Source organism: Carassius carassius, chromosome 37 (assembly GCF_963082965.1).
Source record: "Carassius carassius chromosome 37, fCarCar2.1, whole genome shotgun sequence".
Lineage (NCBI taxonomy): Eukaryota > Metazoa > Chordata > Actinopteri > Cypriniformes > Cyprinidae > Carassius > Carassius carassius.
In genome coordinates this window covers 8,413,025-8,438,579 of record NC_081791.1, presented here as the reverse complement: position 1 = coordinate 8,438,579, position 25,555 = coordinate 8,413,025, and the positions used below count along the sequence as shown (strand labels likewise).

General features: G+C 41.5%; 1 protein-coding gene across 3 annotated transcripts in view; it reads right to left on the bottom strand.

Moving 5' to 3' along the window:
* The window catches only part of syt2a (synaptotagmin IIa), a 74,309-nt gene that overhangs the window by 17,703 nt on the left and 31,051 nt on the right, over positions 1-25,555 (bottom strand). For 2 of the 3 annotated variants that reach the window (XM_059527293.1, XM_059527295.1), the window contains exon 1: positions 20,811-21,001. The exons of the other annotated variant lie outside the window; for it this stretch is intronic. The gene's annotated coding sequence lies outside the window, so the exon portion shown is untranslated. Of the gene's footprint in view, positions 1-20,810; positions 21,002-25,555 lie in introns of those variants that run through there. 3 annotated transcript variants of the gene reach the window in all.

Below are 25,555 nucleotides of genomic sequence, written 5' to 3'. Positions count from 1 at the left end.
CACTTTGCTTTTTATGGGACACATTATCTCCACTGATCTCACACTGATTTTACAGCTCTCCGAGATACTCCTGCTGGTTTATCTGTGCGACTGCCAGAGCACATATTGTAAATACAACAGCACATATAAACAGATACAAATAAAATAGAAGTCTGTCTCAGATAAAGCGGTCTGTGAATGCGATGTCAAGGAATAATCAGATGTAATCAGCAGATTGGATGTCTGTTTTGTCTTGCCAACAAACTCACTGGCTATAATGACACACTTGACTTAGACAAAGTTTTAGCAAGCGCAAAACTTAAAACCGGAGCAAAACTGCTCCGGGTGTGTGTTCACGGTGTGTGTGTTCACTGCTGTGTGTGCACTTTGGATGGGTAAAATGCAGAGAACAAATTCTGAGTATGGGTCACCATACTTGGCTGTATGTCACTTCACACACTTAAACAGGATCGGAGTGATCTAGGAACAGAAGGAACAGAACCTGACCTGCTGCAAAGAACACTTTTGGCAGACAAAATCAAACCTTTGGAGATGCATCTAGATATAACTGCTGAATTCCATAATGATAACTGCTTTAGGGCATCTGCCAAACTTCTCTTGTTCAGTGTGGGAGGAAATTCTCTATGCAATCCACACATCAACAAAGTGTTATTGCTTCTCAAGAATGCTAATTGTCCATGATGATCCATTGTATGACATAAAAGTTTACTTATTGACTAACTCACAAAACCATCAAGAACATGTCCAGGTTATATTTCATCCCGGAATGAAAATAATGAAATGATACTCTGCAAATGAAGTCCATTAAGATTTCTTTATTGCACTGCGATTTACATTTTTCAATAATTAAACCCATTCTCGCTCCATTCTCATTATTGTATTGCAAAAAACTAATTCTCATTATAAAACAAAAGTAATATGCAGAAATGTCAAATTGTAAAGTTGTACAGCTTTTGCAAATTAAGTGTGACAGTAAATTATAATTTTTTCCTATGCAAAATATTTTATTTTTCATTTTCTTTTGCTCTTGAGGTAAAAGACAAAACAACAAATGCACAAGTAAATAAAAACTAAATAATTAATTTTTATCGTGATATAAATAGTGCAAATAAATCAAATAATCATTATATGTCTTCTATTATGTAAATTGTATTTAAACTGAGTTAAACTTATTTGTGATAGCAAGCAACACAAAACAGAAAAGCTGTAGGTCCTGCCAAACGTTTGGCAGAACAGAAACTAGTTGGAGAGAGTGGGTGGTCTCTACAGATTCATAGCTTGCTGTTAGTGCATGGTGCACAATATTGCTCGAAACAACAAAATAATATTAACAAGAAGCATTGTTCTGTGTGTTTTTTTTTAATATATACATTTTAATCAATCTGACAATGTGTCTTGTATTAGACATTGATTTGATTCTAGTACATCCAAAACAAGTCAGTGTTACAGCCATTTTAATTGCATCTTCAATCTTGCAATTATGTTTGAATAGTCAATGAATTTGCAGCATGCAAACATGTCAGTTTTGGAGGGGCATGTAATTTATTTAAGCCATGACATAAACTTCATTCCATAAAAGAATGTCTCGGTTATGTACATTCCTGAAGGAGGGAACAGAGACGTCATGTCGGTGGTTGACGAATTGGGATATCGCTTCGATAGACCAATCTACTTCAAATGCACATTGGCATGCAATTATTGCATCCAGCTGCAGCTGATCACAGCGTGAGTATAAGAAGGCAGCAGGTGCAATGCATACCAGGTTTTGCTGAGAAGCCGAGCTGGTGACCCAGCCACTCAGTGGTGGTAAAGCAGCCGTAACGATGGGATGTGACGTCTCTGTTCCCTCCTTCAGGGAAAGAGGGTTACCATACATAACTGAGACATTCCCTTTCAGTCGGTCACTCTCGACATCACGTCGATGAGGATTCCCTAACAAAGCGCCATGGATGGTGACCCTTCCAATACCCTGTGCAAGCCACCTGCGACTCTTTTTGGTGTAGGCCAGGGCTCGCAACAAGTAGTTCCATTCACCATTGTTGAAGCACTACCCACTCAGTGAGATTGGATAACACTGGGAAAACGTACCCAGTCCACTTGGAACAGGGATGCTGTGGGAGCCCCATCCTACCTGATGGAGGTCTCTGGAGCAAATATAAATATGAACATCTGTTTAGGTACATATGGAAAATTGGAGGTGATTGAAACCCTCTTCAAAAATGTCTGGGGAAACATGGGCTCTAAGGCTATACCATTGACTTTAGACATATGGGGTCCACTTAGGTCTCTCATATGGAACCCTGTCTTCTACAGGTTCTCAAGGTTTCAGCGAATGAAGACCTGGGGATGAAGAAACTCAACAGGGTCTACGATATGGACTCTCTGGAGTGGTTTTAGCAAGCCGACACTAACCGGGGCCTCTTAGTGCAACTACCCGTTTGAGGTGAGAACACAGAAGGACACCGGCTACACATGAAGGCCACGAACCGAGCGAGGTCCTAAAGCTTTGCGTCCGATCTACGTAGCATCTCAGGGCTCGGAGGGAAGCGATCAATGCTAGGGCTTGGTCTGCCTCCACTTAGGGCAGTGCTTGCAGGCTTACCACCAGATCCCTGAAGGGAGTAGTGGGAACCTTGGGCAAATTGCCAAGCCAAGGCCTCAGGAATATCTGTGAGTCAGCCGGCCCTAATTCTAGGCACGAATCATCAACCTAAAATGCGTTTTCAATGAAAGAAACTTTAGCTCGACTGAATGCAAAGGCTCAAATGGGCCCCGCAGTAGTGAATTAAGCACTAGGGACAGGAGAGGGGCCAGGAAGGATTTAACCTCCTGGCCCCTCTAAGGAACCTGATGACCAGGTCATGCTTTCCCACCGACTTCTCTTCAATGAGGTCATGGTATGCAGCAATCACAGCAACCTGGACTTTGAGGGTTGAGGGAGACAGCCTTCGCTCCAGCCCCTTGCTGCAAAAAGGAAAGAATTACCCTGATCAGGCATCTCTGGGGGTCTTCTCGACGAGAAGAACTCCACTTGACAAACAGGTTCCACTTCAAGGAGTAAGCGGGTCTCGTAGACGGGGCAGGATGTGTCGGATTGCCTCTGTCTGCTTCTGTTCAGCCGAGAACTGCTGTGCAAAGCTCGCGACCGCGTTGTCCAAGAGGCCGGTCTGAAACTCAGGGGCATTGAGGAACCGAAGCTTGTCAGAGTCCCTAATGTCAGCCAGACACAGCCAGAGATGGTGTTCCTGGACCACAAGCGTGGACATCGCATGACTCAGGGAACTCGCTTGGAGTGAGGGGCCAGTGGCGGTTCGGTGCCCTTTCAGAACAGGGGAACTGGCCACTTGCAGGAAAACAGGGGGGTAGTGCAACCTGAAGTGTGCAACCCGCTCAACACAGAACGACCGCCACTGAAGCGCCATGGCACCAACACCAGAAGCTTCCAAGAGCGCGCTGAACTCTTTGCTCACTTGAAGACACTGTTAGATACAGCAGAACATTGTTGTCGCTTGGCTCCAAAGCGAAAAGCTGGTATGCATTGCACCTGCTGCCTTCTTATACTCACACTGTGATCAGGTGAGGCTGGATGCAATAATTGCATGCCAATGTGCATTGGCTCATTTAGTTTACACTCGAAGTCGATTGGTCTATCGAAGCGATATCCCAATTTGTCAGTCACCGACTTGACGTCAAGTGTGACCGACTGAAAGGGAAGTATAGTTACAGTAGCTATGCAAAAAGCTTTACTTCTAATTTTTTTATACCCAACAATCAAACATAGTTGACCCCTTATGAATGTTATCATGTCTGTCAAAAACTTAAGCTGGCTGTCAGTTGGAATATTAGAACTAAAAACATTGACATTACACACTCACAGGCATCAATCACTTCAGTACTTGCTGGCTAAGAAATAAATATTTATCACCTTATGATCCATCTGTTTTCAAACCCACATCATTTCAATATCAAAATATCAATGTCTGTCAAAAAATGAAATGCACAATACACAATAGTATTCATGAGCAGCCTGCACTACTAGATGTTTTTACTTCTGTACATCATCTCTTTCAGAGAAGGAGAAGAAAATGGCGGCCTGAGTGGCTTCAACATGCTGTCTGTCAAAGACAATAAAATAGATAACCCACATGAGTGTGAATTTGTTCTTAACTCGCTGAAATTGACAGGTGATTTTTCCCTCAACTTCCCAGTTGTTTAAAAGGTTAAGGTAATTATCCAAGTTTGTTAAAATGTTCTTTCTTTTTTCAGTAAAATAAGACAAATGCGTTACTTTTATTAACTGTACTTAATGCTTTTAATAATAATGTGTGTGTGTGCTATTGCAGGAAATATTATTACAGGGCTGAAATATTATCACTTATGCTGATTTAATAATAAGCAAACTGAACCTAATAAGTGATGATAATGAGTTCTTTAATTGTTTGTACCTGATAACTCTGAAGCTGCTACCTCAGCCTATTTTGGCTCATAACCTTGGGTGTGTATCGCTGACAAACTGCAGCTGTTCAACAAGTCCTCAGATGACAGATGATTTAAAACGTCACAGCCAGACAACCAAGGCCTGCTGCCCTCTCTAGCCTTCACAACTATAGGCTCCAATTCCCTTTACACAGCTGTTTTCCAGGACTTTATCCCAGACGTGAGAAAACTACACAAATACGCTCACCTCATCTCAGGCCCTATGCCACAACACAACTGAGCACAATAATACAGTTATGGTGCGGTCATACATTATCTCACAGCACTTTTCTGCTTTATAGCAGGATTAATTCAAGGTGCTGACTCGCTGAGGTGAGAAATGAAAGACAGTGACCTAGTGACGCTGCGGCTCAGTGGGATAAATCCGCTGGAATGGTTGGGTCAGCACGTATTGCTTGACTGAGAACCTGCCATGAATTTAGCCTTTTTATTGCTGTCTAAGAGAGGGAAGACTTTGGCTGATATGAAGAAAGCATTTTTCTAAAGTGGAATTCCAAATTAATCTCTCTGTCTGTAATTCATTTTGTTGGGGTTTGCTTACATGACTTTGGAGGGCAGAGTGTTGGACAGAGTGAGGGTTTGGTTGAAGTTAGCAAAATGGCAGAAGTTAGCAAAATGCTAACACCATAACAGCACCATTATGTTGTTTTAACATTTCAGTCCCCTCTAATATAATATAATATAATATAATATAATATAATATAATATAATATAATATAATATAATATAATATAATATAATATAATATAATATAATATAATATAATATAATATAATATAAACAGTTACAGTATAAACTACTTAATAATTATTTAAAATGACTGTATATATATATATATATATATATATATATATATATATATATATATATATATAATACTACAATATAGTAAAATATTATATTATATTGTATAATATTTATGTATATGTGAAGGGGGCCCTGCATAAGGTTGGCAACTCAGCACCCTGCCCTTTATTATATTATTATGTAATATTAAATAGTTTATATATAATTTATACTTCATATTATGTTATAAAATATAATATATATGGCAGGGACCATAGGTGGAGCGAGTGTAAGGCTTAGCCTTCCCCTGGCCACGTATGGGGACTCGGGGCAAAAATGCCACTTAATTGGACAAAAAAATGCCCCCTGCACAAACAAATATAATCCATTACGTCTGCTGCTAACAAAATGAATATGAATAGACGTCGAATGTGGCATTAAATTAAGATCTTCTCATGTTGAGCCGTATTTTATTTTAGGTGTTTTTACAGTGTTGCGGATTTTAACCAATCACACACAATTCTGTTGAGTTTAGGAATGCAATGGCAAAACAGAAGCGTTCAGATGAGTCCTCGCTGAAACTCATCAGTTCCCTTTCGAGGGAACTTTGAACTGCGTCCTCTAGGGGTCGCTTTGGGGAACACCTCGTCGTGACCTGTGTCTGAAGCATACATTGAAAAAACACCAACTTGTTGGCTGGCGACAGCCTCCGACGTCACTACCGGCGCGACTATAAATAAGCACCAGGAGAGCACGTCATTATCTTCATCTACACTGACTGTTTTGTTTGAAGTGTGCATCTGAAAGAACTGGTAAGGGCGATCTTTCTCTGTTTATCATGGCGACAACTAGCAAGGGTTTAGACGATGTGTGCATCTGTGTCAGCGTTATTTGACACCTGATGACACACGCGATCTTTGCGTCATTTGTTTGGTTGAAGAGCACGCACGCGATGTCTTTGAGGAGCCAATCTGTGTGCATTGTGAGCGTTTTTTCAGTGTAAAAAGCTTCGTCTCTCTTCTGAAAGAAAAAGGAAAAAAAGGCAGCCATCTGCTTCCCGCGGTTCAGGACCTGTCCACGCTGAGGCGAGGAAGAGAATGAGCTCGTGAGAATACAGGTGGATCTGTCTGAATGGTTTAAAGAGGGACTTTCCCTTTCGCGCTCTTAAAAAAAAAAAAAAAAAAAGGCCGGCGGACGAGAGAGAGCCTCAGGAGGATGATGTTATATCTTTAACACTTTCTGATACTGAGGTTAGTGCTCTGCTGGGTTTTTACCCAGGAAAAGCAGGAGATATTTGAGGATGGTGAAAAAGCTGAGGCTGAACCTTCTCAATTCTCCTGCCCTGCGTATGTAGAGCTTTTGGAGGTTATTGAGCGAAAATTACCTTTTGACCATAGCCCTCTAGCTCAGGTGAGCCTTTTATTTCTGCATGATCTCCATACAGAGATTAAAAAGAAATGAAAGATGCCGTTTTCTTCTCGCATCCATCGGTTTCGGCATGAAAGTAATCTGCCGACATCAAGGTGATGCGCGAAACCGGCTATGAGGGAATGCCCCCTGTAGAAAGAGCTAAATTTTTTATAAATAATTTATAAAAAAAATTTATCTGTGAACATTTTTTCTTTCTGCAGGGGAAACTCTCTTAATCTCCCTCCTTGCCATTTAAGCCCCTTCAGAAAATAATCTCGATTAAATGGCAAGTCATACGCAGTAGCAGGTCAGGCTGTGGCTTTATTACACATGATGCTGGTGCTTCAAGCATATCAGACTGATCTGCTAAGAGACCTGGATAGAGGCAGGGGCCTTTTTCTGATCAAGTAGCTGAGCTGCGCCGCACCACAGATCTCTCTCCGTGCTACCAAGCAGGCCGCCTCCGCCATGGGCAGGACTATGGCGGCCATGGTGGCAGCGGAGAGACATCTGTGGATGAACCTGGCAGACATCGGGAGGAAAGAAAATGCTTTCTTCTCGATGCTCAGGTTTCGCCTTCTGAGCTTTTCGGTATTTCCGTTGAGACGGTGATTTGACAAGTTCAGGGAGACGAAGGCGCAGTCTGCTGCGTTCAGATTCTTCATTCCACGAAGGTCCAGGTCTGAGCCCGAACAACATAGGGGTCCTGGTCTGTCTCGATCTGAGGATCAAAGACGGGCACAGAAGGCTAGTGTCGCAACTCGCACTCCTCCCCCACCTGCGGGCAGGGGTTAGAGGAATCGTGGGTCACGAGGAGGTAAGCAGAACCTAAGGGGTATGATCTAGACTAGGCAGCGTTCTCGTCCGAATCGGAGTGATACCGAGGTAGCTACTCATTCCCTTTGGGGATTTTTAACCCTCTGGAGTCTAAGATGTTATCAGGAGAAAATAGCCTCATAACGCGTAAATGCGTTAATCAACTTCAGAGGGTTAACTTCTGCTTTTATCCTCCCCTTCCTTATTCCCCTGTAACCACCAGCTCTCAACCTGATCGAGGTTAGGTGGAAACCTCTCGCATAACAGTCTCCTATGCTGGACCTATAATGTTTTTATGGTTCTATGCTCATAGTAACCACCTGACTGATGGTCCAGACTAAAATGAGGCGCCCCTTGAGCGGGGCTCCAGCGCAGGAGGGTGGGTGAGTAAATGTAACCCTCTCTGTATATACTTATGTGTATTTAATTGCTGGTGGTTACGTTTCTACTAATAAACTCTGTGAGTTTCCTTTGCAGTGCTCAGTTACAGTGTTTACTAAACACTCGCCAGCACCAGCCATCCGGCTTCATGTTCCGGTATTAGGTGGTTGAGATCACAGGTTTCTGAGGGAGCCTCCTTGATCATCAGGCCTGGCACAGCACTGCTGGGAATTTCATGGATGTCCGGCCAGGTCACCCCGAGGGGTCTCCTGGCCACTTAGGGGTGCTGTCGCATCTAGCGGGAAGTGGAGGTGGCACTTACAGAAGTCTTCTTGTATATGCTGCCTCAGGTGATGCTCCCCTCGCCCGAGGTTTGTAAAATTGAGCTTGCCTCTCCCGTGAGATTCAGCGCCTCTGCGATGCTTAGGAACCTTTCAGTACACACGCTAAGCTTTGTGTACTTTCTCAAAACCACATGGTGGTCAGTGTGCACGTGAACACTTTGCGCACTTTATAAAAATCCACAAGTGGTAAGTTTGCACGCAAGACTTTGTGAAATCTTGTACGATAAGGGTTACGCACTCCGCTTCGTTCCCTTTCTTGAGATGATTAGACCTTGGTTCCTTGGGCTCCATTCAGCCAGTGTGTTTTTGTTTATACACCTCAAGCATTGCTTCCCTCAACATGAGGGGCTATTTGGGTGATTCTCGTGGTAATTTAGCAGCGCTCCCCTTTTTCCAAAAAAAGGGTTGGCTTTGAGCGCGCTACTCTGAGCTCGGAGTTCTCCTCTCATATGAGACTGAGTTCTCTGTTTTTTCCCCAGAGCGCTCCAGTATTGTTTCCATAGATCGAGTTGGTGACTCTGAATCATACTGTTTTGAGATGCAACATTCCATCTATGAACTGCTCTATCAGAGTGCCACGAGAGCCCCTCCTTAGAACAGTATTTGAAAATCCATGCTATGGTAAGTGTGCACGTGAAGTCTTTGCACACTTTCTGAAATCCAAATTGTGGTAAGTTCACACGCTAGTATTCTGCGTTCTTTCTAAAATCCTATATGGTGAGGGCTTCGAGCGATTGCTTTGTGCCCTTTCTTGAGTTGGTAAAAGGCCCCGTTCATCTTGGGCGCCACTCCACCTATGTATCCTCGGATACCTATCTAAACAGGGTGTTGCTACTAGAGAACTGTCGAGACAGCTCTTCCAGCAAGCTTATGCGTAAGCTAGCAGTAGCCCCTGTGTGACAGGCATGACTTGGTAGAAATGCTAGGTTCTTAGCCGTATCCCTTTAAAGGAATCTTTCCTGATTCCAAGCCTTCAGCTCTACCCTGGGCAGAGGCCCTAATAATTAAGTTGGGTATGTAGCTAAGGCCTTTTGGCCGTAAGGTGTACTGTCACAGACAGCCGTCTAAACATCCCAGGGGCAACTACCATGGAAATGGTAGAGTTGGTACTTAGTGCTCGCCATGATTCTGGCCTGCACTCCCCTCAGCATGGCGGCGTGGGTATACTGTTCCCCAAAGCGACCCCTAGAGGACGCAGTTCAAAGTTCCCTCGAAAGGGAACTGTCTCAGGTTACGTATGTAACCATAGTTCCCTGAGTAGGGAGCGAGACACTGCGTCCTCTAGCTCCCTGCCATGCTTCGGACACAAGCTTCAGACGAAGAAGATAATGACGTGCTCTCCCGGTGCTTATTTATAGTTGCTCCGGTAGTGATGTCGGAGGCTGTCGCCGGCCAACAAGTTGGTGTTTTTTCAATGTATGCTTAAGACACGGGTCACGACGAGGTGTTCCCCAAAGCGACCCCTAGAGGAACTATGGTTACATACGTAACCTGAGACAGTTTGTTGAGCGCGAGCGCATTCGCTGACTGAATTCTTGCGAATTCCCTCATCATGAACAACAAAGCGCAGATGTATGTACAAAGTAAGAGAATTTATGTATTATTTATTATGTTTATTCAGCTTCTAGAAACTCCCAAAATGCTTGTTTTCCAACATCGCATACTCCTGGATGAGGCATGTGTAATGATATAAATTTGAAAAAGGCCAGTCAACAGTCATAAATGCCAGAATATAAAATTAGTTTTTTTCATGCATTTAAATGTTTTCACAAGTGCACTGTGCTCACATTTATTTGTGCATTAAATTACAAATAAAAAATACATATCATCTTGTGCCTTATATGGTAATCTTGAATTGCAGAATATATTTTAGTACATGCATTTGAGAGACGTTTTCCGTTTTAATCGCCTTTTTGGTGATTTCATTACTTAGCTGACGACAGAACGAGGTATGTAGCCTATGCTCAAAGTTTCTTGTGCGGGTTATTTATGATGAAGTGATATAGAGCTTGCGCCACATGTTGAAGAGTGTGCGCCGTGAGCACAGTAAAACGGCTGATGGAACAGGGAAGTGTTTTTTACTGACAAATAGTCTAACAATAACTCATCAGACCACAGTTCACAGTTGATCTACTGAAGCTCATTTGGCGGCTGTAGCTTTTCCGTGCTCGTTTGACTCACGCCTGATGCTAAGGTGAAGCAAGTGCACGTCTGAAATTTCTCCCGTTTGATGTGGTCATAGCATAAACAGATACGGCGGTTCCGCATCTAAATATATGCATTTCTTGTCAAGAAAAAAATGGACAAAAACAGTTTTGATTGAGGTGGCCAAAGGAGTGGCTGTGCTTTCATTAATGATGGGCACCCTCTTAATACATTTGGCAGCTTTTAGCCTTACTCTGGAGTTGGTTCACCCTCCGCCTATGGCAGGGACCCATTCTTATGGGGCTCCATTACAGATAATAATATAATATAATATAATATAATATAATATAATATAATATAATATAATATAATATAATATAATATAATATAATATAATATAATAAAAATACTTTTAGGAACCCTGTGTTATGATGTCAGGCTGAGATACATGAAAAAAAAATATGAGTATGAATATGAATATAACATGAGTGGATTTGCAATGGTAATAATCCTAAATTTAAAATCCTACACTGAAGACACATTTCTCATTTTCATATGACGACTAAAAACCTCTTCCAGAACGTTTATCACAGTTGCGCAGTTCTTGCATCACGCGCAGGATTACGAGGTGCAGAGATCTTGAATGAGGATGAAGACTGTGCTGCTGTGTGTGTTGTGTGTGTTACAGAGCAGTGGGATCAGCGTCCGTCTGACCTGCGGCTCTTCCCAGACTCTGCCGCACCATCCACCTCCTCTCGCCCAAAGAGCGGTCTCTCATCCTAATTAAATTGTTTTAATTAAATTAATGAGCATCACAAGCCAGATTCCGGCTGACCAATTTCAACCTTTGTTCAACTCATAATAAATCACTCACAATTGCATTCTGGGTTGCTGATAGGACAGATATAATCAAGGTTCATAATGTCATGTTTGATTGTGTGAAATCATTAAATATCATGATTCTGTGCAGAAGAGTGTTTGGGGTGTGAAGTGCTGTCAGTGAATCAGTTAATCTCATGTTGTGTCCATTGTAAGACCTTTTTTCATGCAGCTGCTCGAGTGTTGCTTTACACACAGTAACACCATCACACCCTGAGTGTTTTTCTCACTAATCTAAAAAGGCGTTTTGTTTTCCGAGCACAATGTTTATTGATACTACTCACTGAGACCAACATTTTAAACAATTGTTTTTTTTTTTTACAGTTGTATTTTGGTCATGATTTTCATTAAAAAATATTTAAACTAGAGAAAGGCTTTGTGTTCATCAGTTCTTACAGACAGAATAAGTCTGTCTACGTTCTGACACAAACAGCCGTCTGAAGAATAAGCAGACATGACACTTTACACATACTTTGTTAGAAGAAAGGAAAATGCAATCATGCCACGTCTAAACATCCTTAAAACATGATACATTTACAGAGGAGTCTAGAAGAATAAAACTAGTTTTAAGAAAATACTTCTTAAATATTTTCTCTTTCAGTATGTTTAAACAAATAAAAGCATTAAACAGAAAAAGTATTATACTCTGTAAACAGATCTTAACTGCTCATGCAATTTTATTTGAAATAAATGTATTTTGTTTTATATTTACATATTCTTCTTAGAGAACAAGACAAACGCACTGATTACAAAACTGTTTTTTTTTTTCAATCAGACACTATTTCTGCAGTCACAGTTACAAACAGCAAACAAATAGGACAGAAACAGAAAGCTTAACCACTGACTATCAGCAGAAACACAAAGTAAAATGCTGCTTCTCTATCAACTCACATCAATTTCAGGAACAAATATTTATAAACCGACAAACATGGACAAACGTGAATGGAAACTATATCCATTCTGTTCCATTACTGTCAAACACAGGAAGAATAAGAAAAATGTAACTGTAAGTCTCAAAGACACAAAGGAGCTCACTATCCAGATCCTGCAGCACACCATATATTACAGGAACAGAAAGTTCTGCTGTAAAAAACAGGCCGTCTGAGACAGTGAACACGTACTAGGCAGACAGGACACAACACACGTGAACTGACTGAGCACTCCCTGTTCTCTACCAAGGGTGACTACATAGACACTGTGTTGTCTTCTGTAACTGTTTGCCTGTTACTGCTGATCAGTGTTTAAGAGTATTCATTATGACTGTCAAACTGTCAAATAATTTAATTAACATGATATGCCGGTTATTTAATGGAGTTATTTGCAATTTTTTTAAAAGTGCTTTTAATGTTTGGAGTGACGTCTGGAGAAATCTAGTGTGTGTGCAGCATATATACTGTGTATACACACACACACACACACACACACATACATTATAAAAATGATAAAAAAACTATAATTGTATTAAAATTGTACTACAACAACACTGATAAGTACATTATATACTAGAGGTATAAGGGTACATGCATTCATACCAAAGATTATTGGGACGGGTCTTTCGTTTTCTGTATGCATGTGTAGCGAACAAATACAGCATTGTCTTAACCACTGCACAAGTGGAACTTCATTGGAAACTTCCTGTTTTATACATTGTTACTTTTGAGAAAATAAATAAAAAATAATAAAAAATAAACATCTTATTGCTCATGGTATCACTTAAGCAGAGTTTCAACCACAGAAAAAGGTCAAAAGTAAAAATAGACAGAACATTTAATTTAGTTCAGGCAAGTCATCAGTGTCCACAGCTCGTTCGCTAAAAGAAATGAATTGAAATATTAAACTATATACTCATTACATTAAATATATATCTTATGAAACAAGTTATGACAGCCAGAAATGTTATTTTAGAAGTTCATTTAAAAACTGCATTATGTGCAATTTACATGCTTTGCTTAATGCTTAAGTTTGGGCTTTGTTGTTAATTTTAACCTTATAGAAATGCAAAAAGGGCTCCCTATAGATTAAAGCATAAGCTGAAGTAGAATCTTATGCCTAAGAAAAATGTAGTTATAATATAAATTATTTAATTATTAATTATTCACATAACTATCTATTTAATGTGAAAAACAGTCTTCAGTTTACAAATGAAAACATGCATCATATGACATATTCTGCATTTAATCACTACTGAAATTGCTAAAAAATATTAGTCTATGCTAAGGGATTTCCCTTTGCTCAAATGTACACCCATATCAGGAAGAGGCCTTGTCTTTGGGCATTTCATTACTGATGGTTGAACATTTCCACTGGAAAGCCATCTGACTGAGCTCAGTGCAATAAAAATGAGTGTTCCCCGTGCATCCCGGCGGCTCCAGACTGCTCAGTTTGCCACTTAATGAGGGTTTTTGTGGCCCTAGGGCCGATCTGGACGCACAAACAAATGCGAGGGGGGAACTATTCAAAGCTTCTTGATCAACTGCTCACATCACATATACTAAATCATATTTCTGATTTGTAGATTACAACTGAAATGGCACAAATAATGATCTTAAATCAGCGTATGACTTAAACTGTAACAAATCCGTAACACCGTTGTACAACAAACATCTTCACATACCACCCTGGGTGGACTCTTTCAACATGTTTCACAGGCTTGTTTTAGCCTCAGAGCTTTATCCTCAGAGTAAAGCTGCTCTTCCTCATTAATTACGAATCATATCTTTTGGTTTATTGTCGCCCCTATGGCTCTTCAATTAAGCAGCTGTTTTTACATAGGGTAATAACAAGTCTTCACTGCACCATGACGAACAGGCGCACAACCTCACCCTCTTTTAAGAGCTACATGTCAGTTTCACACGGGCTTCCTCTTGTCATGGATGGACGTCCTTCGTGCAGATTTGGCCACATTTGAGGTACCACTTCTGATTATGACCTGATGCTGGTTTATTCTGGTTTGGTGCTGGTCTAAATACTAGTGGAGTATGGTTTTACCACCTGCAAGGTCATGGGTTTGATTCCCAGGTAATGTGTACACATAAATGCTTTAGATAAAGAGATTCCCAAATGTACATTTTGACTTGAAGCTGATTAAATCAATAAATGTTCTGTCATCATTTATTCACCCTTATGTCATGGCAAATTGATTGTTTTTTTCTTCTGTGAAACACAAGTAACATAATTTGAAGAATCTTTCAGCTGCTTTTGTTAGTAGAATAAAAGCCAATGGGGCTCCTTTAATTTTAAGATCATTGGTTCTTGCCTGTCACATCATGATGTCATATGTGTCTGTTGTTCAAGTGAATCTATTGCATCAGAGTACTAAGACTGTATCACTGATTAAACCAATGGACTACTTTTAAATCTCCTTCATGTATTTTTTGTAGCTTTGGATCCCATTTTATATATATTATGTATTAATATATGGAAAAAAAGCTTGAAAATTTGTTCTGCAGCAAACATAAAGTCATATAGGTTCAGAACAGCACGAGGGTGAGCAGACAATATCAGAATTTAGATTTTTGGGTGAACTAAACCTAGTCGGGATGCCAGCATGCAAAATGCAACATTTGATGGTCTTTTTAGCAGGTCCAATAAATGACAAGATGTTCAATGAAAAATGTTCTTTTTGTTCTTTATGTAAACCTATTATATGGCTTCTGAAGACTTGTAATAGTGCATTACTGCCTTATTTTACTTTTATAGTTTATAGTTTACTTTTTGTCCTTTATGCTGGTTCACAACATCTGGTCACCATCCAAGAGAAAGATCAGCCTGGACATTGTACTAAAAATCTCTTTTTGTGATCTACAGGTTTAGAGTCTTACAGGGCTTAAGTTAACGAGGGCAAGTATGACTATAGGGTTTTCATTTTTTTGGTGAACTATTAACAGTGATAGTTTCCAAACTAATGGGCTATATCCTGAAAGAAAGAGGCATTCTCCTCATAAAGAAGGGAATTCCACAATGATATTGTACTCTTCTTTGTCTATATTGACCTATCTAACATAATCCTATGGGACAAGTTTTAAATAATGTTCCTTCTTAGGAACTCGAGCTGCGTCGAAAAGCTTTTGGGGAACGTCCCTGACGAGACCGACTCTGAATATCGTGTGCAATCAGTCCATCGGAAAGGCGTGACGTCACGGGCGGGGTGACGTAGCGACCAGGAAGCTATAAAAGCACGTGCCGTGCAGCTGGCTTCAGCTTCGAATCTGTCAGCAAGCGCTCTGTGTGTGCATGTCAAAGTCTGTCCTGTTGGTCCTATTTATTGTTGTCTGTCCCTTAGCCTTTAAAAGATCGCTAAAACAGCTCAATATGCCAAAACAAAAGCAAAAGACCTAACTTATGAAGGGCGATTCCAAGCCACGTTATAGATTGTGTGTTCCTCCCTGCCCTCGCTACATTACGAGTGGGGATACACACAGTTTGTGCGTGGCTTGCCTGGGATCGAAGCACGCTGAGTCGGCTCTCGAGGGGGTCGACTGCCCGCATTGTGAACGAATGCCAATGCGGACGCTTCGATCCCGCAGGGCTCTCTTCGAGAAGTGAGCCTTCGCAAGCGTTCCTCGCGATGCCGGTTCCGCTTTCGCCGAGGCGAAGCCGTGCCGGCATTCGTTGGGTTCGCAGATCGATCTGCTGGAAGGTATGGAGACGGGCACGTCCTTATCTCCTACCGTACCCACCAGATCTGCCTGATTCCGGGGTTTGGAAGCCCGAGCTTCGGCTCTTTCCCCCGAGCGTCGGGCTTGACGCTCTGCCTTTCTTTCTCCGAGGAGATTGACACGGAGGGCGTCGGCGAGCTTGTAGTTGCACAAACAAAGTTGCATAAGCACAGTATAAAACAAACAGTGTCATTATACGGGCAGCGTTAGTGAGCAGCTATTTAATCTCCGAGGGGATTAATATTGTTTGTGTGACTAAGCTATTCGCGCGCTGTCGAGGCAACGCGTGTATTACATCATTTTCAGTTTTGATGTGAATTTTTCCATACCCGACCGCGTGTCTGGTTATTTTTAACTCCATTTAATAAGCAGGAGTTGGTTCTATCACTTCAATGTGTACTTTATCACAATCTAGACCGTGTTTACTTGTCTGATTGTTTGATTATTTTTAAATTCTTAGGAATATGACTCTGAGAAGTCAATATATCACTATATGTGTACTTTATCACAATCTAGACCGTGTTTACTTGTCTGATTGTTTGATTTCACTAAATTCTGAGGAATTTGGATTGCATTAGATTGAGGAATCTAATGACTGTTATCTAACTTCGAGAAGTTCAATATATCACTTCAATGTGTATTGTATCACAATCCAGACCGTATTTACTTGTCTGATTGTTTGATTTCATTAAATTCTGAGGAATATAATGACAGTTATTTGACTCATGAAGTTAGATGTACTGGAGGGACTGCTGGGCGGGAGCAGCCCCCTCCGCGTACAAACAGTCACGACTACAGAGGGCAGCCCCTACTGGGGTAGAGCGGTGTCCACCTCATTACACGGTGCCCGTCTCACCTCAGTGCCCTCGGGAGGTGGGTCTGCCAACCCTGCCGGAGTTTCAGGGAGCAGCGGCCTCCAGCGAGCACTACTCAGTTATTTCCGCCCGTGAGCGTAGCAGAGCTGGGATGCTCGCCTCCCCTTCGGGGGCCTCTTACTCCAGAGATCAGTCTCGAGAGACTGATTCCCTTAGTACATTAGCTAGCAGCGTGGAAACTACTGCCAATGTATCTCAATGGGTTCTGCGCACAGTGGAAAGACAATAGTCGGCCTCCTGCAGGCTCTGGTTATGGAACAAAAAGATGCGTCCCTCACCGGTTGGGGTGCGGTCATGAGTGGCCACCCTGCCCGGGGTCTGTGGAGTGGTCGCCATCTAACATGGCACATCAATTGCCTAGAGATACTAGCGGTCTATCGAGCATTGAAATATTTCCTCCCAGACCTGAGACGTCACCATGTGTTGGTGCGCACCGACAACACATCAGTGGTCTCTTATATCAATCACCAGGGGGGTCTGCGTTCGCGCCCCTTGTACAAGCTGGCACACCAGATCCTTCTGTGTTCCCAGGGCAAACTCCTCTCGATCAGAGCAGTGTATATTCCTGGGAGATTGAATGTGGGAGCAGACATACTGTCGAGACAGGGGCCGAGGCCCGGGGAATGGATGCTTCACCCCGAGGTGGTGAAGCAGATATGGAGAATATTTGGCACAGCCCAGGTGGACCTCTTTGCGACTCAGGAGACATTGCAATGTCCCCTCTGGTTCTCTCTAGTTCATCCAGCTCCTCTGGGACTGGACGCTATGGTACAGACCTGGCCGAGGCTTCGTCTGTACGCTTTTCCCCCTATCGCTCTGCTCCCGGGAGTTCTGGCGAGAGTACGCCGGGACGGGGCCCGTCTATTACTAGTAGCCCCGTTCTGGCCGGGCCGAGTATGGTTCTCAGATCTAGTCTCGCTCCTCGACGGCTCTCCGTGGGAGATACCGATCAGGACAGACCTACTCTCACAGGCGCAGGGCACGATAGTTCACCCTCGCCCGGAGTTGTGGAAGCTGTGGGTGTGGCCCCTGAGGGGGCACAGCTGTTAGCAGCTGGTCTCTCAACCGAGGTTGTTGAGACCCTACTCCAATCCAGAGCTCCCTCTACGAGGAAACTGTACGCCCTGAAGTGGAAGCTCTTCACTTCATGGTGCAGAGACCGCCAGCTTGACCCAGCAGACTGCCCAGTTGGTACAGTTCTGGAGTTTTTACAAGCCAGGCTCTCTGCGGGGTTATCCCACTCCACCTTAAAGGTTTACGTGGCGGCCATAGCTGCTTTCCATGTCCCTTTCAATGGTCAGTCAGTGGGTAGACACCCCCTAGTTACACGTTTCCTCCGCGGTGCGCTGAGGCTGAGACCTCCAGTACGATCCCGTGTTCCCCCCTGGGATTTGGTTGTGGTTCTAGAGGCTCTTTGTAAAGCTCCATTCGAGCCAATACAAGATATCTCAGATAGACATCTGACACTTAAAACTGCCCTGTTACTGGCAATCACCTCACTAAAGAGAGTTGGAGATCTTCAGGCCCTTTCGGTGGCCCCTACTTACTTAGACTTTGCCCCTGGTATGGCCAAAGCATTCTTATACCCTCGAGCGGGTTACGTTCCGAAGGTTCCCTCTGTTACACCACAACCTATCGTACTGCAGGCCTTCTGTCCTCCTCCCTTTCGGGAGCCAGACCAAGAGAAGCTAAACTGTATGTGTCCAGTGCGAGCACTGGACCCATACGTCCACAGAGCTGCCCTGTGGAGAAAATCAGACCAATTGCTTGTTTGCTACGGTCCTTCTAACAAGGGTTCTCCTGCCACCAAGCAGACCCTTAGTCGTTGGATAGTCGAGGCTATCAACGTCTCCTATGAGTCCTCTGGTCTTCCCCCTCCTTTGGGGGCCAAGGCTCACTCTACTCGGGGTATGGCGGCCTCCAAGGCCTTCTCAGCAGGTGTGTCCCTCTTGGACATCTGCAACGCTGCGGGGTGGTCCACGCCCTCCACATTTGTCCTGGTCGCTACGTCACCCCGCCCGTGACGTCACGCCTTTCCGATGGACTGATTGCACACGATATTCAGAGTCGGTCTCGTCAGGGACGTTCCCCAAAAGTGTTTCGACGCAGCGTCTCGTTCCTTCAAGGAACTAGGGTTACATACGTAACCTTGAGACGTTTTCCTGCCAATAAAAGCTATGATACATTGTAGTACTGACCATCACTTGTGTCTTATCGAGTATAATTCATAACGCAAAACTGTGATGCGAGACCAGATGGGAACGAGTGTCCATGATGATAAATGACACTAGCTGTTTTATGGTTTCTCTCAGATTTATTATTGCTAGGCTGCTTACAGGGCAGATGCTATTTTCACCATAATTATTTATTATAAATTATGAAACAAGTTACTTTACATTAGTTAAGAATAACTGGGCTGCTAACAGAAACCATGATATATAGATGAAGGGGGAGATATTACTTTTCCAGTTAGCCTGTGTTGATCTTTTTATATCTAAAAAAAAACCTTTTATTAATAATTTGTGATGTGACTTTTTCTCTAATAAAAAAAAGGACAAGGAAAACTCTTTAAAATGTAGAAAGAAATCACAAATGAGAATGAATGAACTCATATTTATCTTCAAATGTATCAAAGAGCAAATTTACTGAGGTAATCTGTTCACATTTCTTGTAGTCTATATCTCAAGTCGAACTGAACATCAATAAATATGTAATTTCTTTCCATCTAATTGGTCCAATAAATTTTGAGAGAAATATTTATAATATAAGTGAAACAAAGTCTAATGTTCCTCTAGTTTGTCTTGTTCCATCAAAAAGATGGTAATTGGTCATGTACAGTAGATATCTTATGTGGTGGGTAAGATGTTAAAACCCAAATCCTTCATATTACATGTCTCAAACACATTATGAATATTAATATTCAACAAAAACATTCTGAAAAGAGCAAAAACAATCCAACAGCTTTAACATCTACACCAGAGAGATCAGACAAGCTATAAAGCACAAATATTGTTACCACATTTTAAAAATTTACCCTATAAATCTGAGCTCAATGTCACACTGTACTGTATTCTGGTTCAAATCTAAAGCCTTGATGACACAGCATTTGTCCTTGAGAACGTCCCTTCCTTGTGATCCCTAGTCCTCTGCAGGAGAATTCCAAGAGAGTGAGAAAAATCCTTGCCAGCATCCAAGGAAGTTCCCTTTCATTCCAGTGTGTCGAATTGACACTTCTAGCATCCAATATAAGCACTAACTCAAGCCTCTAGCAGAAGCACAACACATTTAAAACAACCACTGGTGACAGGAAACACCGAAACAGATCTATCTGATAGTATTTAATGGAAAACGTTTGGTGAATTGTTACACACATGTTCTCCACAATGGAAACATCTCATTATCTAAAGAATATGTTGATGTATTCATGGGAACAGTATTGATTATCAAGTTTTCTCTAAAGTGTTCAACACAAGGTTGAAATCAACGACAAAGTCCACTGAATGAAAGTGGACAGCAGGCATTCAGTTTCCTCCTCTCTTTGCGGTACAGCAGAGCTCTTATAATGCACTCTATTGTCTGTGGTCTCTCCCTGTGATCTGCTCTAACGGCAGCTGAACCAGCGAGCTGCAGCATATTGTCTTGCCGCTGTTTGCAAGTTGAACTTAACTAACCCGTATAAGCCGAATGGGACAAACGCTTTGAGCTCGGGACACAGCAGCAATTCCTTATCAGTTAAACATTACTTTAGAGACCAGTTTTCTTCAGACTCAACACAAACAAGAGTTATCCAAGACTGACAAGCGTATGAATCACACTGCAGTACTCTAGTAATCAGCGAGGCTACTCTCGAACGGGCTTCCCTCTCCGCTGCAAGATTAAGTCATAAGCATCTAGTGCCCTGGACAATCTTTCCAGCATCCAGAATGGCATATCCCACCTTCTCATAACCGGATCCCCCCTCCAGATTTTGCAGCACCTTTGAGAAAAATAAAAAAAAAACACATTGAAAGGCTACACACCTGACTGCAGTGATCTGCTCTGTCCTAATCCTCAATGAGCGTCTGGGCCATACACCAGCGAGGCACTTAGGGGTTAACGTTTCAGCGGCGTGCGAACGTCTCCTGCTCACGCTCTTCCATCAGCCTGAGAAACTGCAGTCATCCCCCCTCTCCACTCGTTACTGCAGCACCACACACACACACACACACACACACCTCAGTGAACACACACGAACACCCCTCCCCTCCTTCTGTGAGCTCTCTCCACCACTTTCTCTCTCACACAGAGAAATCCCCCCCTTCAAATACACACACACCCATTCCCTCTCTCTCCATTTTTCCTTCCCCCACCCTTCCCATTCCATCCTCTTTCTAAGCTGCCTGATTGGAGATGCTGCTCACACAGCTCTGCATACAACCCTCTTTTTTTCTTGTGTCTCCATCTCTTGCGCTGTGGGGTAATCAGCACGGGTCAATATGAAACACTTCCTCTGCCGTTCCCATCAAACTCTGTGACCTAAAAATACCCTGTTGTTTTTGCTGAAATGCAGCCTGTTGGATGGCAAAATTCAATATTGAATACAATACAATACAGCTCTCTGGACAGAAGAAGGAAAATGGAGCAGTTTCCTGAATTTTTTAAGAGAAGGGCTGCAGAGGTTCTGCTGCTCGCAATATGTTGCAGTAGAGAAAATGAAAGATATAGAGGAAAACCTTAAAGAGATGGCTGGAGTAAAGTGTTTGACTGATATGTAAGTCAGCTGGTCATTATGGCTAAATAAACTGTACATTATTACACTTAATTATTACACTTACTACAAGCTATGCAGAAAATCGGTTGTCGGGGATGCGGTCAGCTTAGACAGGTTAGTGTGATCGTACAAACATATCAGACTAAAGAATGTCATTGACCAATAAGAACCAAGCATTCCAGGAAACTGTGTATTAAGTTAACAAATTATTGATGAACAGATATATCGGTTTTACCAATTAATCGTCACCGATAGTTTTGAATTTTTTTTGAATTTAGTTTTTTTTTCTTTCTAGACATACTTTCTCTTTCCTTTTTATAATTTTATTCAATTTTTCATAAAGTGAAAATAACAATGCCATTAGTGTGATTTTTTTTTTAACTATTGGCCTGTTATCGGATATCGGTTATCGGCTAGATATCTCAATAGTAGTTTTTGGTATTTTAAAACTGACACTAGGTAAAATTAGCATTCCTATTCAAGCCACATGACACACATTGTGCTAATGGATTTTTGGACTTATTAAGTCATGATTGTTTTAAACCTGTATGTGGGGTAAAAAAGAAAACAATCACAATTGAAATCATGATTAAAATATAAACACTCTGTAATAGTTGGATTATAATGCATTATGGTTGTTTGTCATTTGGTCAGAAATGAAATGGACCAGCTGGTCTACCAGATGGTGGAGATGTGGTTGATCTGGTAGAACATTTGATCAAGCTGGTTAGAACTGGTACATAGCGGCAGCTGAACCAGCGAGCTGCAGCCACCATGTTTCAAACCTAATACCTAATAATAAAATAATGGTTAACACCTAATCCAGCTTGGACCAGCTACAATACAATACCAGTTGCAAAAAACAGCAACCATATTTAGTTGATTATAGCATGATTGTACTGCAGTCAATTACTGTTTTTTAAATGCAACATTTACTTCAAAGCAACTAAAACTACCTGAAAACAAAAATGTGCACCATCCATGATGGACTTAAAATAAAATAAGTATTGAAACTAGTTAAACATGGGTTAAACAACACACTGGCACAATATTCAGTCAATACCAAATATTGATTATATAAAGACCAAATATTGACTGCAAAAAGACCAAAGACTGGGTTTCATTAGTGAAACTAGTGAAATTAAACCTCATCCTGTAATTCAGCATAAGGATTTTGTATCATTTCTTCCTGCATCTTGCTGCATCAGACAGTTTCATCAACCATAAAAATGCAAATGCATTTTTTTCTGCAGCTAATGGAAGCACTGAAGTGCTCAAACTCCCATCATTATTTGGGACCGAAAATAAAATGATAGCCATGAGGTAAATGTAATGAGTGAAAGATGTACTCTAGATGATTCCAGCGTTAAACTGGTGTTTCCCAGTATTCAGTGAATGATGTGAGAGTCAATGCACACCAGAGTAACACAGCGGCAGTGGGATAGCACTCATACAGCGTATTCACAGTTTGATCTGCCTGTTCTCTGTGTTGGCCCACTGTGATTTCAGTCTCTGGCCCCCCGGAGAAAGACTGCTGGAGACTCACGAGGCTTTTATTACGTGTCACAAAAAATTACCCATCTCCCTTAAGTGTGGCTGCCTCCTTCAGAGCTGATGAAAATGAAATCAATAACGCCTCAATCACTCTAAGCGGGAGAGAAAGGGATGGCCTTTTCCATTCCTCCACCTAGTCCTCAATGAGAGCCAGATCGTTCGGCCCTTACAGACTGTCAATATTTGCCACAAACACTAGCTACATGCTTAGTACAAGATTACTCATGAGCAGAACTCGATTCTTTTGGAGAGAAAATCTTGGAATGGTTTCAAAAAGAAATCAATGTGTTTAAAAAAAAGAAAGAAATCACAGGTCTTTTATGAAGCAAAGCCACTTACATGTGCTGAAAGAGTCTAAACATGGGCTGTGAAAACTGCCACACTGAAGTGTCTCAAATTTTAATGACTACTTCAGAATATACAGACATAGGTTAGCAAATGAGCTTTTTAGTAGGAACTAGCCTTTTAGTGACCACAGAGTATTGACTGATTCTGGATCTATTACACTCACTGGTGACCTCAGCCTGGACCCCGAGTGACTTCTGTCCTGAGGCGTAGCTCTAAGACCGGATGGAGCTCCTTCTGTTTACTCACAATAACAATAGACCAGCCTTGACAGAAACAGTGTGAAAACCTGTTAACTTTAAGACTATTATTTATACATATCATGATCTAGATGAGGCTTTCCAAAATGGGGGTTTGTGACGAAACCGTGGGGGCTTTACGTGTTAATAAAAAGTTAATAATAAAATCAAATGTTTAAATCAATGTTGTAAAATTAACAAATAAATGTGGCTCCACAATTAATCAAAATCACTTTCTGTGGATAAACATTTGCCAAAATAAAAGCTAGAGGAATTAAATGTTTAAAGTTAAAACACAAATGTTAATTTTGTAATATTGTAAATACACAGAAAAAACACAGATTTCTTAGTTAGTTACATTAGTTTACTTTACAAACTGATTGCTTTTGACATTTTATATTTGTCTAAGTGCATATCCCAAAAGTGTATACACAAAACTTGTCCTTGATCTGTCCCGTCTTGGATCTTGTGGACAGAAAATTGTCTGCGAAATAGTGTCTCCTTTGTCTCCTAATTTGGATGTCACATACTAAGCGCGGCAGGGCACTGCTTTAAAGGATTTTATTGGAATGTGGTTTGGTGTTTTCATAATCGTTGAAATAAATAAATAAATAAATAAACAAATTCTATTAATTGCTCAATCCTATTCATTATTCATTATTCAGTCATTTTCTCTGAAAACAAGGGGCCCCCTGGTGGTTCGGAGGGCATATGCAATTTGTGTATTTTGTACATAGGGAGGACCTGTACTGTCTAAGGGCACTGGCTGACAAGGGGAACCAAAATAAAACACACTGCACAGCTAGATGCTCAACATCATCCTCCCTGGCTCCTGAAAGCTTACGTTAAAGGATTCATAAGGAACGCCCTCAATATTTAAGCAGAGACTGTGGTTGGAATGGTTGAAATTTATGATAAGTAAGGAGAATTTTCAGCTCTAGATGTTTTCGTTCAAACTAGGAGGCAATTAAATACATTTCATAAGAGTCGTAGTTACAGATCTCTAATCTAATAAATTTTAATAGCACCACTGTGTTTGCAGTTTAATGCTGCCATAGCCAGAGGCCAGTGTGGCACATAACCTACTAAAACTGCTGTGGAGAATTATAAAATAATTACATAAGCATTCTGCTATATCCAAGGCTGGCCCAAATTTTTATGGGGCCCTAAGCAGAATTTAATTGGGGCCACTGGTTTTGCCAATATGACTGATTATTGTCAATGCTTGATTATTCACATACTTTAAATCTAACTCACCTATTATCAGTTTTAGTATTTGTTGTAGCTGTGTTTTGCTTACATCACACCAGTGTTTAACCTTTTTATGATTTTTAATTATAACAAACCCACAAGAGTGGTTAGGTGGCACTTTAATATTCAGTCTTACAGTACTAAGTGGTATAATGTGGTGTACTGAAAAGTAGCTAAATAAACCAGCAGACAATACATTTACAGAAAATAATGTTATTGGAACAACAGTAATTATAATACAAAGCAGCAAGCAATCTATACATTAAAAAACAATTTTTTAAACAAATCTTAATCTATAACTTACTGAGGCATAATGATATTGGAATTTAGCGAAGAATATAGGCGGAGTTTATGTAAATAGCCTCGGTTAGCGGGCTATTTGCACTTAGTGTATATAGATACTCAGAAAAAAAATCAAGCCATTTCATGTACTATTGGGGGCCCTAAGCAGCCACTTAGTTCACTTATGCCTTAGGCCGGCTCTGGCTATATCACTAGTAAAAAACAATACTCCCTCATCTTGCTTAGTAGAACGTTTAAGTTTTTGTAAGTATTTCCCCGGTCACTCTTGTCTGTGTCTGCTCTCTTCAGTGTGGTGTAGTGTGTCAGCTCTGGAGCTGGTGTG